Source organism: Balaenoptera acutorostrata, chromosome 5, assembly GCF_949987535.1.
Source record: "Balaenoptera acutorostrata chromosome 5, mBalAcu1.1, whole genome shotgun sequence".
In the NCBI taxonomy this organism is placed as follows: domain Eukaryota; kingdom Metazoa; phylum Chordata; class Mammalia; order Artiodactyla; family Balaenopteridae; genus Balaenoptera; species Balaenoptera acutorostrata.
In genome coordinates, this window is record NC_080068.1 from 102,065,839 (window position 1) to 102,078,609 (window position 12,771).

The window sequence follows — 12,771 nt, forward strand, 5'->3', positions numbered from 1 at the left end:
CAGTTGACTCAGCTGTCAAATAGGGATCAGAGTTGGTTCGAGAATTTAATGAATGTACGGTTGTAAGAAGTTTAGTTCAGTTCTTATCAAACTCTCAATAAAATATAGTTGTTAATAATGATGTCTATAGGGCTTTCTATTGGGGATCAGTAAGAATGATTTTTGTTTATCTATTTTTTATATTCTGTTTCATTTTTAAAAAAACCCCAGTGTTGTTCAGGATTATCATGAATTTCAGAGCTGGAAGAATCTTCACTACCCTTTGGTTCAATCTCTTCATACTGCGCAAATACAAACTAGGGTGCATGATCCAAAGGTCATTTAGTCACCAAGAAAGTACAGCTAAGACAATGATGTAAATATTGATTTGGTAGACACAAATTCTGAAATACAGCATACAATCTGAAAGCTGATCATTCCTGAAGCCCATACCTTAGAGCAGAGAGATACAGTTACTTAAAAACTCTGAATAGTGTCATAACCATATACTGCACATTTTACTTACAGAAATGCTCTTCTATTAATTAAGACAGTATTATGATTTGAACATGCTTTTACAGTATGTGGGACATATATGGTAACACCATTATTATTGCCATTTCCAGAAAAAGATTGTTTTGTTCATTCACACTGTGGCTCTTCTGGGTCTGCAAGGTTGTGGCTGAAACATACTTTTTCAGGGGAAAGGATCCTTTGTTGGCTCTGCAATTGGCAAAACACGAAAGAGAAATTTCTTGATTGTTGGTTAACCAAGCTCTTCCATACTAACCCTTTCGAATGCTGAAACTTGAACTATGCAAACTATTTCTTATGGGTAAAGCCCACACTGGTCCCTTTCTATACTCTCTAGTCAAACTCTACAATAAATAAAACTCCACTTTTCTATAGCCTAAGAAAATATTCAATAGTGTTACATAGGAAGGAAAATGAAATCCCTGTTTCAACATGGACCCCAATGAGGATATGACTGTTTCCCAAAATGGACTTAAAACTTCCACACCTTCACAGGATCAAGGAAGAGACCAGAGAGCCAGAGCGGTGAACAATCAAGAGAGACACAATTTTCAGAAAAGTGAATAAAATAAGAAACTCATATTTACTGGGAGCAATTGGGAAAGGAATGGTTGGAGAGAACATTTCAGTAATAGAACAATTGGAATATTCTGCACAAAAATTCTAAGGATTAAGTGTCCTTATACAAAAATGCATAGAAAAAAAAATTGAACCCTTTTTCCCTCCTCCCAAGGAGAAGTAGAACATGACATCATAAAGAAAACATCTTAGTAAAGGGTTTTCAGCTGTTTCTAATGATCTAGAAATGAAACGTTTCTATTGGTTAACACTTATGATTATATATTGATTACGTATTGATTATTAACTAATCAAATACCAAAAGTTATAACACTTTCTTTCCAGAGTACCTACTTTTTAAATAAAAGCCTTTATATATGGGTTTCATAAGTCCCAAGGTAAAGAGCTGAAGATTTCCTTATTGACAGTTATCTAAAGTGAGTAACTCTCTAAGTTAATCTTTAACATTAAAACCAGAATAAAGGTGTATAAATATCCCATCCAGCCACAATTTCTTTTTTAAAGGTTTTATTTCTGCTGAATACTATTTCAACAAAAATGAACCCTGAATAGTTGCTGACATAAGCACACCAAGAATATGGGGGGTTTTTTTGCATAGAAGTTCTCATTTAAAATCTGGATAGGAGCAAGTCTTTTTTTTTTTTTTTTTTTTTTTTAATATTTCATGAAGTATTTCTTTTTTTAAAAAATTTATTTATTATTTATTTATTATTTATTTTTGGCTGTGTTGGGTCTTCGTTTCTGTGCGAGGGCTTTCTCTAGTTGCGGCAAGCGGGGGCCATTCTTCATCGCGGTGCGCGGGCCTCTCACTATCGCGGCCTCTCCTGTTGTGGAGCACAGGCTCCAGACGCGCAGACTCAGTAGTTGTGGCTCACGGGCCTAGTTGCTCCGCGGCATGTGGGATCTTCCCAGACCAGGGCACGAATCTGTGTCCCCTGCATTGGCAGGCAGACTCTCAACCACTGCGCCACCAGGGAAGCCCAGGAGCAAGTCTTGATGAAGCATTTGTGATTTAGTGGGGCTGAGACCAGATGCTGACAATGAACTCACATTGAGCAAGGAGAGACCCGGTCATGTCACTGGCCAATCTGCTCCAATATGGTCTTCAGGTTAACTTTGTTTCTCCCTAACACTTTCAGCAAGACAATTTGCATGACTCTGGTGAATTGCAAGAGAGGTAGCTGAAACAAGGCTTTTATCCAAAATAGTCCTAAACCCATGTGTTCTGTGTCCGCGTAGCTGGTGTGATAAATTAAGGATATGCAAATTATGATCTCCTGAATGAACAGGCACAAGCCACCCCAGTAGGGTTGGCAGAGAGCTCCCTCAGGATCCAAGCTCCTATTTTGGGGAAATGAAAACCCTGGGGCCACTTGGATAAAAGGTACAGTTTCAATACACTCATGTACAGGAAGTAAAGTCACAAGAGTTATTACTTCCAGGTACCAGAAATGGGGAGTGGAGGGGTACAGTGAGCCAGAGGAAGGGCAGTCCTCCGCCCCAGGTCAAGAGCAAGCAAGCAGCAGATAGAAAGCAGGGTAGAAAGTATCTATTACTTACAGGGTGGTTGGGGCAAAAGTCACTAACTTTTCACAGGCTCAAGTCTAAGTGGTTATTTTAAAAGGTGCCCTGGGAATCCCAAAACAGGAACTTTGGGCAGGAATACTAAGCTTAGGTCCTTATCTAAATGCCACACTCTGGGTGTGAGCAGGGTTGTCATACATTTAAATGCCGAGGCAGCAACTCAAAATTGCTGTTTTCTCATCACAACCAGTAGAGATCGACAAATCAATGACCAGGAATTATATCATCTGTTGATCTTTATGGTAAAAATAGGAAGTTGTAGAGAAATACCTAAAGAAATACAGAAAACAGAAGTCTTGAGTGGTGGAGATGCTGATAAATAACATACTAGGAAGAAGTAGCAGGTAACAAGTAGCAGAAATGGGGTAACTAATTTATGTTTATTAGACTATTAGAACCTCAGTTGTATTCTGAATAGTCATGCCCAGTTCTCTGTGGCACTTGTACAGTTGCTGAAACTAAATTCTTGTCTCTCTTAATTCCTTGTGCAGTCTTATCAAAACAAACCACCAAAATAGGAACCACTATAATTTTATGGAGTCCCAATGTTTCCTTCTGTCAAAATCTCCAGCCTCACTTACTCCCATTCCATCCCAGACACACCTGCTCTGGCCCAGACCACACAGTGTTTCCTTCTACCTTATTCTTATTCCTGATCATCCTTCATATTTCAACTCATTTCCTCCAGGAGGCCTTCTATGATCTGTTGAACTATAATGCATGTTCATCGGTATTAGGCAGGCTTCAACCATATGTATACACACATGTATGCATGCACATAGACATATACATATATATACATATGTGTATTGTACATGTCATATACATGTATACAATCATATATATGGGAGTTGTGCATATATGCATACATGCACACACATACACACACACACACAGAATTGGTTTCCATCATTGTAGGGACAGGCTAAGCAAGCCTAGGCAGGCAGTTAAGAAAGGAAGATAAACCCACATGATGCGTGGAGTATCTGATTATCAAGAAGACCCCAGTCTCTTTTTAAAAGGCTTCTACCTGAGGAAGTCACACCCACCCACAATAATCTCTATTTTGATTAACTAAAAATCATCAACTAATTCGGAACTTTAGATTACATTGATAAAATCCTTACACAGAAGCAATAAGATTAGTATTTGATTGAATAGCTGGGAAAAGCTACAAAATGGGTACAGCCTCCCTTTCTACTCTCTCATTCTCCTGAGAGTGTATTCATTATAGCCCAACCTAACTGGAAATACACAACAAAAGAGGAATTCTGGGGAATGTAGTACAGCCTAGCCAAGCTGATATATCACAAAGCCATCACATTATAGCTCTCAGTACTTTGCCTTCATTGTACTTCTCAGAGGATCCAGTTACTCATGTAATTGTGTCAGCCTTCCCCAGGAAACCATGTACTCTGAAGGCAAGTGCCATGTGTGCTTCATATATCAAAATATTCCCCATCACTGGCACCGTACCTGCATAGATATTATGAAGAATGAATGAATAAACAGATGAATGGATAAATGCTTGTTATGTGAGTGTAGCTTGCTCCTATTTTGCTAAACCAATGAGAACCTAACAAATCTAACAACCACCACAGGGGCCTTGGAGGTCATCCATGTGGTGAGGGAACTAATCTCCAATGTGATGAGTGGGTGCATCAGTGCAAAGCTATATCTATTTTAGTTTGTTCCTTTGTCATCTCGTCTTCCATACCAGCAAGTTTCTTTCCAGCTTGCAAAAGACAAGAGTTTAGAAGGAGAAATGGTTTCAACAACTTTAATTAATTCAAATAATATTTACAGAGCCTCCAGTTCATGCCAGAACTGTGTGAGGCACCTGAGAAACAAAGATGGTATAGGGCAAGATCCCTGGCTCACAGCACAGTAAAGAACAGCAAGCAGGCCAGATTGCACATTACAGGGCTACAGGAACATGCTGGATATCTAGTCAGGGTATCATGGAGGGGAGATGAAGTTATAAACTTTCTGTGCTGAAGAGTCAGAGAAAATGATACAGGTGACATCGTAAAAATGCTTCACTCCTATTTGGTGGACAAGAGTGGCAGAAGGTACTTCAGATAGAGAGAGTAGCATGAATCCATAGCTCATTAAGAGAATTGGGGAGGGATTTCATTATGGCTTCATATAGGGTGTATAGGAGCAGTTGAGATAGGGTCTGAATAAACAAGAGCTGTAGTCAAGTCATAGAAGCTTCCCAGGAGTTCTCCCATATCACAATGACCGTAAGAATCTCTGATCCTAACTGTCCTTTTGTCATGTCCGCTTACAGCTTTCCCAAAACTTCAGAGAATCTCCTTTAACTCCAGGCTAGGTCTTCATTTTTCCCTTAAAATAATTCAAAGATATCATGCTCAATCTCCCTCCTAATGTCAGGTGCCCCACAGATCACTCTTTTGCCTGCTACAGGATCAGTTTCCTGAAAGCCCAGGGCAGAGTCAGGAGAATGTGCTCAATTTTTATTAAATAGGTAAGTATTGAATCAATGAATAAACATCAACTATGCGTTGAAGCAATTAAAGTAGCTCTTGATGTTAAAATGTCCCCTGTCGTCCTAAGCTGATGCCTTTAGCTAATCCAAGGGTTTTTAACCTCTACTTCATTAACATTTTGGGTCAAATGATTCTTTATTTTGGATACTACCCTGTATGTTGTAGGGTGTTTATCAGCATATCTGGCTTCTACCCACTAAGTCACTAACATCCCACTAACCAAATTGTGAAAACCAAAACTGTCTCCTTACTTTGCTGAATATTCCCTCTGGAACAAAATTGTCTGTGGTTGAAAGCTATAGACCCAATTCCATATTTTGACTAGCACATTTTGTATATACCAATGTATACCAGAGACTTTTCTTTCAAATGCAATAGGTTTTCATGGAGCTTCTAATGTTTTCACAGTTATAGATGGTATTAATTAAATGCAATTTGCCAGGTAACTGGTGAAGGCGTTGCTGCTATAAAGCACCATTTTACACACAAGAAATTTAGGCTCATAGAATTTAAGTAGTTTTCCTAAGGGATAGAACCAGTTTGGAGTGGATTCAGAATTTGTATCCAAGCTGTCTGATTCCAAAGAAAGTATCTTAGCCACCCTGAAACACCACCTCCCAGGCAAAGAAAAGGCTAGACTCCTAGAAGGTAGTTTTGTGTGGATGCTGGAGAACCTATTAAAGCCTAGTCTAACCAATTCAGTTTAGGAAACAGAATCCCCAAGATATTCAATGATTTGCCTATTTGACTACTGAGTGTTGAGATAAAAATAGTGGAGATCAACCCAGAGACACATATGCTGAAATGACTTATTTGACAGCCAAGCCAAGCCAGGCTGAATTGTGTCCATTCTTTCTAGAGGGCTCTGCACATCCCTCATCCTAAGACATCACACAATATATTACCAATGTATCCTGCCTTATATATCCATTCTATTAGACTGGGAGTTCTTCAGAGCAGAAAAATTTTTACTTTTTTTTTTTTTTGCCAAGAGCAAGCATTTTTTTCATGCACATAGAACTCAATCAAAGCTGACTGACTGAATGAATGGATGGATGAATGGATGGATGGATGAACAAATTAATCCTGTATATATAAAGAACTGTAAACCTACAGGATGAGAGTTTTAAGTGGCTCTTGGCAGCCCAGGTACAAATGAAAACCTGCCAAGTTAACCACTTACAGAAAGTGTTTTTCTGTTATCTGGACAGGAAGCCACTGGGAGCAAAGTACACAGATTTAAAGCAGCAAATAAAATAAGACAAAATTGGCCAGGAATCAATAAAAATTGTCCATCTTTTCTTTTCAGTTTTATAATCCAGGCCGTGGCTGCCCCAAACCACCCAACTTAATTCCACTACCCCCCTCAATTAGGACTACTACCTGCCTTGTTAAATATTCAGGGGCAATGCCCCTCCGGAAAGGATGCAAGCACCTTTAGCACCATGAATCGATCCAGAGTGCCTCTATATGAGCATCCTGTTGAAAGAGATTGCAAAACACAGCTCTGGGTTTGACAAGTTTCCCAGACTTGGAGCTCAGCAGCTAGAGGCAATCAGGCAGCCTTCTCTGTCCCCACAGCCCACAGCTCTGGACGTGGAGTCTTACCACTTTATTCCCCAGATGAATTACCCTCTCGGAAGATTTTCTGATGCATCCTTCTCTTTGCAATTTCCATTTTGCCTTAGATGATGATTTTTATTGGGTCCAGAATCACACTCAGTCTTGAGGTGGCAGCTAAAGTTCAGGAGGGAAATGACTTGCCCAAGATCCTTGGTAGAGATAGTTGAAGACCTGGGATTGAGCTTAGAAAATGTTGATGGACTAAATGCATTGGTTGAACTGAGAAGCCAATGGGCTGGATCTTGCACCGGACCCAAAGGAAGGTTCCTTATAGACACTGATCCAACAGACTGGAGCCAAGTTGGAGAATCCACTAACTAACAGTGGTGGTTATTCAGGGGGGCTGGAATTAGATTCATTCATTTATTTATGCATCCACCAAATATTACTGTGCTAGATAATATGCAAGTTTCTAGGGATAAATGATGAAGCAGGCAGACAAAAAAAGGAATACGCTAACAAAAAATAAAGGTAGTATGATATATTATTATATAACACATCATGTATAACTATGTTATATGTGATATTATATAACACATATTTTCTTAGTCTGCTTGATCTGCCACAACAAAATAATGTAGACTGGGTGGCTTAAACAACAGAAACTCATTTTCTCACAGTTCTGGAGGCTGAAAGTCCAAGACTGGGTACCAGCATGGTTGGGTCTGGTTAGGGATCTCTTCCCAGTTTGCAGGTGGCTGTCTTCTCACTGCATCCTCACATGGTAAAGAGAGAGCAAGCACTCTAGTGTGTCTCCTCATAATGCCACTAATCCCATCATGGGAGTACCATTTCATGGGCTTACCTAAATCTAATTATCTCTCAGAGACCGCATCTCCAAATGCCATTGTGTTGGGGGTTAAGGCTTCAAAATGTGAATTTGGAGCAACATAATTCAGTCTATAGCACATATAACTGGATATGATATAATGTATGATATATGATATGATATAATATAGAAAACACAGAATAAGAACTGAAGGAGAAAGAAAAAGGCAAGAGAAAAGTCCTTGCAGGAAGTAACATTTAAAGCCAAGTGTGTTCTCAAGTTCAAAGGACAAACACAGAGCCAAAGATTAAAAAGCAAAGATGCAAAAGGTCCTGAGTAAATATTAGAATGATAAGAAGGGAGAAAGGCAGGGAAGTCCAGTTGTTGGTCTCATAGCCTATGGAGTCAGGCAAACCTCATGCACTGGCCAGATATGACCATGAACAAAACCATCTGAATTCTCTAAATCTTGATTTCCACAATTGTAGATTGTAGAGAATAATAGTGACTAATTTATAAAGTAGCTGTGCAAGTTGTTTGAGGTTATTTACATAAAGAGCTTAGACCTGAAGCTAGCATACTGTGTTTGACAAATGGGAGCTGTGATGATGGAACTATTGAAAATATTCCATCAGGATGTCCATACCCTAACCCCTGATAACTGCTAAGTAAGTGGTCCCTATTAATATCATCTCTTGTCTGGATTGTTGTGGTAGCAGCCTCTTACTTGCTCTCTCTGCTTCTACTCCTGCTCCTTGGGGTTCTTTGTGTAGCGACAAGAGTGACTCATTCAATAAATAAATCATGTCACCTTCCAATGAATTACATCTCACTCAGAGCAAAAGTCTTCACATTGACTTGGACCCCTTACCTCTCAGACCTTAGTCCCCACTGCCCCCACCTTACTTACACCGCTTCTGCCACCCTGTCCTCCATGCTTGTCTTTTGATATGTTAGATACCCTAGAACATAGTGTCTTTTTACTAGCAGTTCCTCTGCCCAAAATGTGTTTGCCCCAGGTATATTCATGACCTATTCATTCAACTCCACTCGGGTTAAGTATAACATTAGCAGAAAGACCTTCCCTGCAAAACTGACCTAAATAGCAAATTCCACCAAGCATATCCCATTACCCTGGCCCTTAGTTATTTTCATTATTATCTGGCATAGTGTAGATTTATACTGATAATTGTCCATTGTCAACTATCTCAGTAGAATGTAAGTTCCATGAGGGCAGGGATTTGGTTTGTTCACCTGCAACAAGAAATGTGCTGGGCACATGGAAAGAGTTTCATAAATATTTTTTCAGTGAGAGATGAATAAAAGAGTCCTGGTCAGGGTGTCCTCTCTGATTGACTATTGATTGTATGGGACAGGGTGGCACCTCTGGCTGGAAGGCGCACAGACTGTAGGTCTGAATGAGACTCATGACCCAGAGCCCCTGATTGCCAGACTAGTGTCTTTTCTAGGAGCAGCCTGGAAAATCTGACTGAATAGTTCTCAGTGGCAGAAAGCAAGTAATCTTCATTGTTTAGCAATTCCAAGCAGTACCATAATGACCTGGTAAATCATCCTAATAATTTGAAGGTCTCTAAAATACAGTGATCTGAGACACTGATGACTCAAGCAGCCTCCAAGGGGATGTTGTTAGTGATGGGTTTGGAATGGGTTCTTTGCAGGTACTTTAATGTTCTGTGTAGATTAGGGTACAAGGGAATAAGGGATAGTTCTTCTGCCTTTTATGCAGCAGAATCCAATTGATTCACAAGCAAGGTAGGGATGTAAATCCTGCAGAGTGTGTGTGTGTGTGTGTGTGTGTGTGTGTGTGTGTGTGTGTGTGTTTGGGTAAGGTAGCTTCTCTGGCATTATTTTAACCAGAAACCACAGTTAGGTGGAGTCATGAAGATATTTTGATATTCATATCAAATATTACTGAGGCCACTTCTCAAAAACAGGTTGGCTCTCCACAGTTTTTCTTCCTTCTTTCCTTCTCGGCTGCACTCAGGATGAAATTGAAGATGAACACTTGCTTCATCTTGAGTATAGTCACTATCCAACCTGTACCTGTGTAGCAGTACCCTTAGATGTAGACAACTAGGGGTCTCTCCTGGGCCCCATGCTTAGAAGGTGTTCCATATTACACACACATTAGAAAGTGCATTTATTAAAAAATAAAACATCACCATCACCTCTGCTTCTAGACATCCAGCTCTCGGCTCTGACACACCATGATCCCTCACCCTGAACCTCCACTCCTGGGAACATTCAAGTCCCTGGAAAATGCTTCTCCACATCTCTTGTCCTGGGTCATCAAAACAAAAGATAAGTGCATCTGAATACAATGAAGATGTGCAGGTGTGCTACTGCCAACTCAGAGATGGATGCTGCAGAATTTGAGCAGCAAGAGCAACCTAAGCAAGAGAACAGAAAAATTGATTAACTTGTGAAATCTTTCCTTGCAGAAAGTACAAATGCTATAGATTTGAGCATGACAAAGTAGTAGAAAGCATCCATTTTCTTGCCTTGTGTTCATATACAATCTCATGGTTCCAGAGGTAGACATGAGTTGGTGAGGTAGTCACATCAGTTCTTCAAGACAGCTAAGAAACATTTTCCTATATTAAGAAATTTATTTTGCTCTGAAAGTTTTATATGTTTGTACTGTAGATGTAACAGGCATGAAGCATGATACTGATTCTTTACATTGGTAACTAGATGGACATTACATACTAGAATAGTAAATAGCATTATCACTAAAAAGGAAAAAAAGAGTAAGATTTATTTAAACTGACAGTCAAAATATTTCAGTTTTATTTAAATAATGTAAATTTAGTTTTTGATATTTTGATATACAATATAATTTGAAATTTTATTTTACTTTTAATAACAATATAATAACATTTGAGTATTTTAGGAGAAAACTTTGAAAAATAAAAATAATGTTCATCTTTTGATTTTTTACATTTATTTTAATAACATTTTGATGAAAATGTATTAAAACTTTATAGACACTGAATTCAATTGTGTTTTACTTTTCAACCCTTTAAACTGTTTTGAATGAGTACAAATTGAGTTTTTAATGCAATCCAAAAGAATGAAAATATAACTCAGAGAAGAAAACAGCTGAAAAGTAAAATTTTTCAAAAAGAGAGTCTGCTTAGAACTAGAAATAATAAAAATGAATAAACTTCTTTTGATAGGAATCACATAAAATTAATGACTATTGCATTCCAAATTCTTGAGGTAAAGAAGATTTAATTATTAATCCAAACAATGAAAATGAGCAAGGAAATTACTGACATCAAATCTACAACTGAACAAGTCAAATGAAATCAATGCAACATTGGGATGTTTACTAAATTAAGACATAATTATTGATCAAAAAGAGAAGGCGTAGGCCTCCATTTTTACCTTTGCTTTGGACCCTGGGAGTCAACCTCCCCCCAAAAGGCACTGTAAAACAGGGTGCTGCATCCTCAACTTTCACTGCCTAACTGTTCCTAAATACAAGTCCATCAAAACTTCCTTTTCATAGTAATCATTACAGTGAAAAGGACAGAATACTATGAGAATGGCAAATATGGGGGAGCCGCAAGTGGTCAGACCAAGTTCCTACTTGCCATGGTCAGTTCTTATCCTGTGAATAAAATTTACTCTGGGCTTCTCCCTTCCATTTTATTCATTTTTTTTAAGTCACACATGCACTGAGTGCATGCAACATACAAGGTCTTTGCCAAGAGCCTTATATGCTTTACCTTATTTGATGTTCAAACAACCTTATAGAAGAGTTAATTTTACTTTCTTCAGTCACAGATAAGGAAACAGGGTAGTTAGTGCCTTACCCCTCGTGATCCATATAGCTAGAATGCTGCTGGAATTTGAACCCAGGTAGTCTTGTTCGAGACCCCACAGATAACCTAAGCCATCTCCCATTAAATTAAACGAACTTTGTGCTGAAGGCGGGGGAGTGTGCCCATACTTAGGCCATGTTTACTCCTCAAAGATCTACTTTTACTATAATAAACATCAGTGTCTATTCCCTTCCTATAGTGTGTGAGCTTCTTGAAGCATGGGCTACATCTCATTCATCTTTGCACCCCCTGTGCCTAAATCAGAGTTTGTGTATTTCAGGGATTGATTTAGTATTTGATAAATGAATGAAGACAGTGCAATGAGTGACACTTATCTCAAGTGAATGAAAATTTCTAAGGATCTCCAGAGCATGTGATATCTGATTGGGAAACTCATCTCCCTCTGTGTTCCTTCCATACTGCAGGTAGAGGCATGGGTCCCCTTATAAGTATCAGGTAGAATGATCCTCCCTTCTTTCCACCTCTCACTCAGTCCTCTCTGTAGGAGGAAGACTTATGTATCTTACTGCCAAGACTGGGATGGAGGATGCCTGTTGCAGCCCCTACAGGGCTCTCTTTTTGCCTAGTGAACTTGCTGAACAGAGGCTTTCTTTTCTCTAGATCTTCATCCACATGGGATGTACACCTGATTAAGGGCCCAGGTATACCTTCTAAAGGCAGATCAGGAAGCTCACTTCTGTGCCCATTTTCAGCCTTTCTGGGTTCATAGAGGTGAGCAGATCATGACCTCCATATAGCAAGCTGGGCAAACATGTGATCTGCAAGCTCTACATGTGGGACCCAAAGCTGAAACTTAGGGGAAAGTAGCTGAAAGCCTGATTTGAACTGCAGGTCAAAGCCACATACTCTAATCGACCTTAACTGACAATGAAGCTGATATTTTCCTCCCTATGTACATGTCTCAGTTGATTCTGAACTTCCAAGAGGAAAGAGGTTGTGCAAAATTCATTTCTTTAGAATGTTCTTCTAAGTAAAAATTATTCATTTTGGTAAAGTCTTACAATTTTAGCCATAAAGATTGATTGCAGTAGATCTCCATTCTCACTTTATCTGGCCCACTTCTCAGAGAGGTTTTCTTTATTCCTGTGTTAGCTTGGCCTCCCACTTCTCACCCGTAACCTGTAGAATAATACTCACCACAGTGAGTGTCATTATGAATATCACTGGTTTTTTGTAAGCTTCACAACCCTCTAACTCAAAGCTCCTTAAAAGTATGAATATGAAGATTTTATCTATCTTACTCTTCCCTGTATTCCCTGTTGCTAGCTTCAAGCCTAACATTTAGAGAGCACTTAACAAATAAATATAAACAAATATT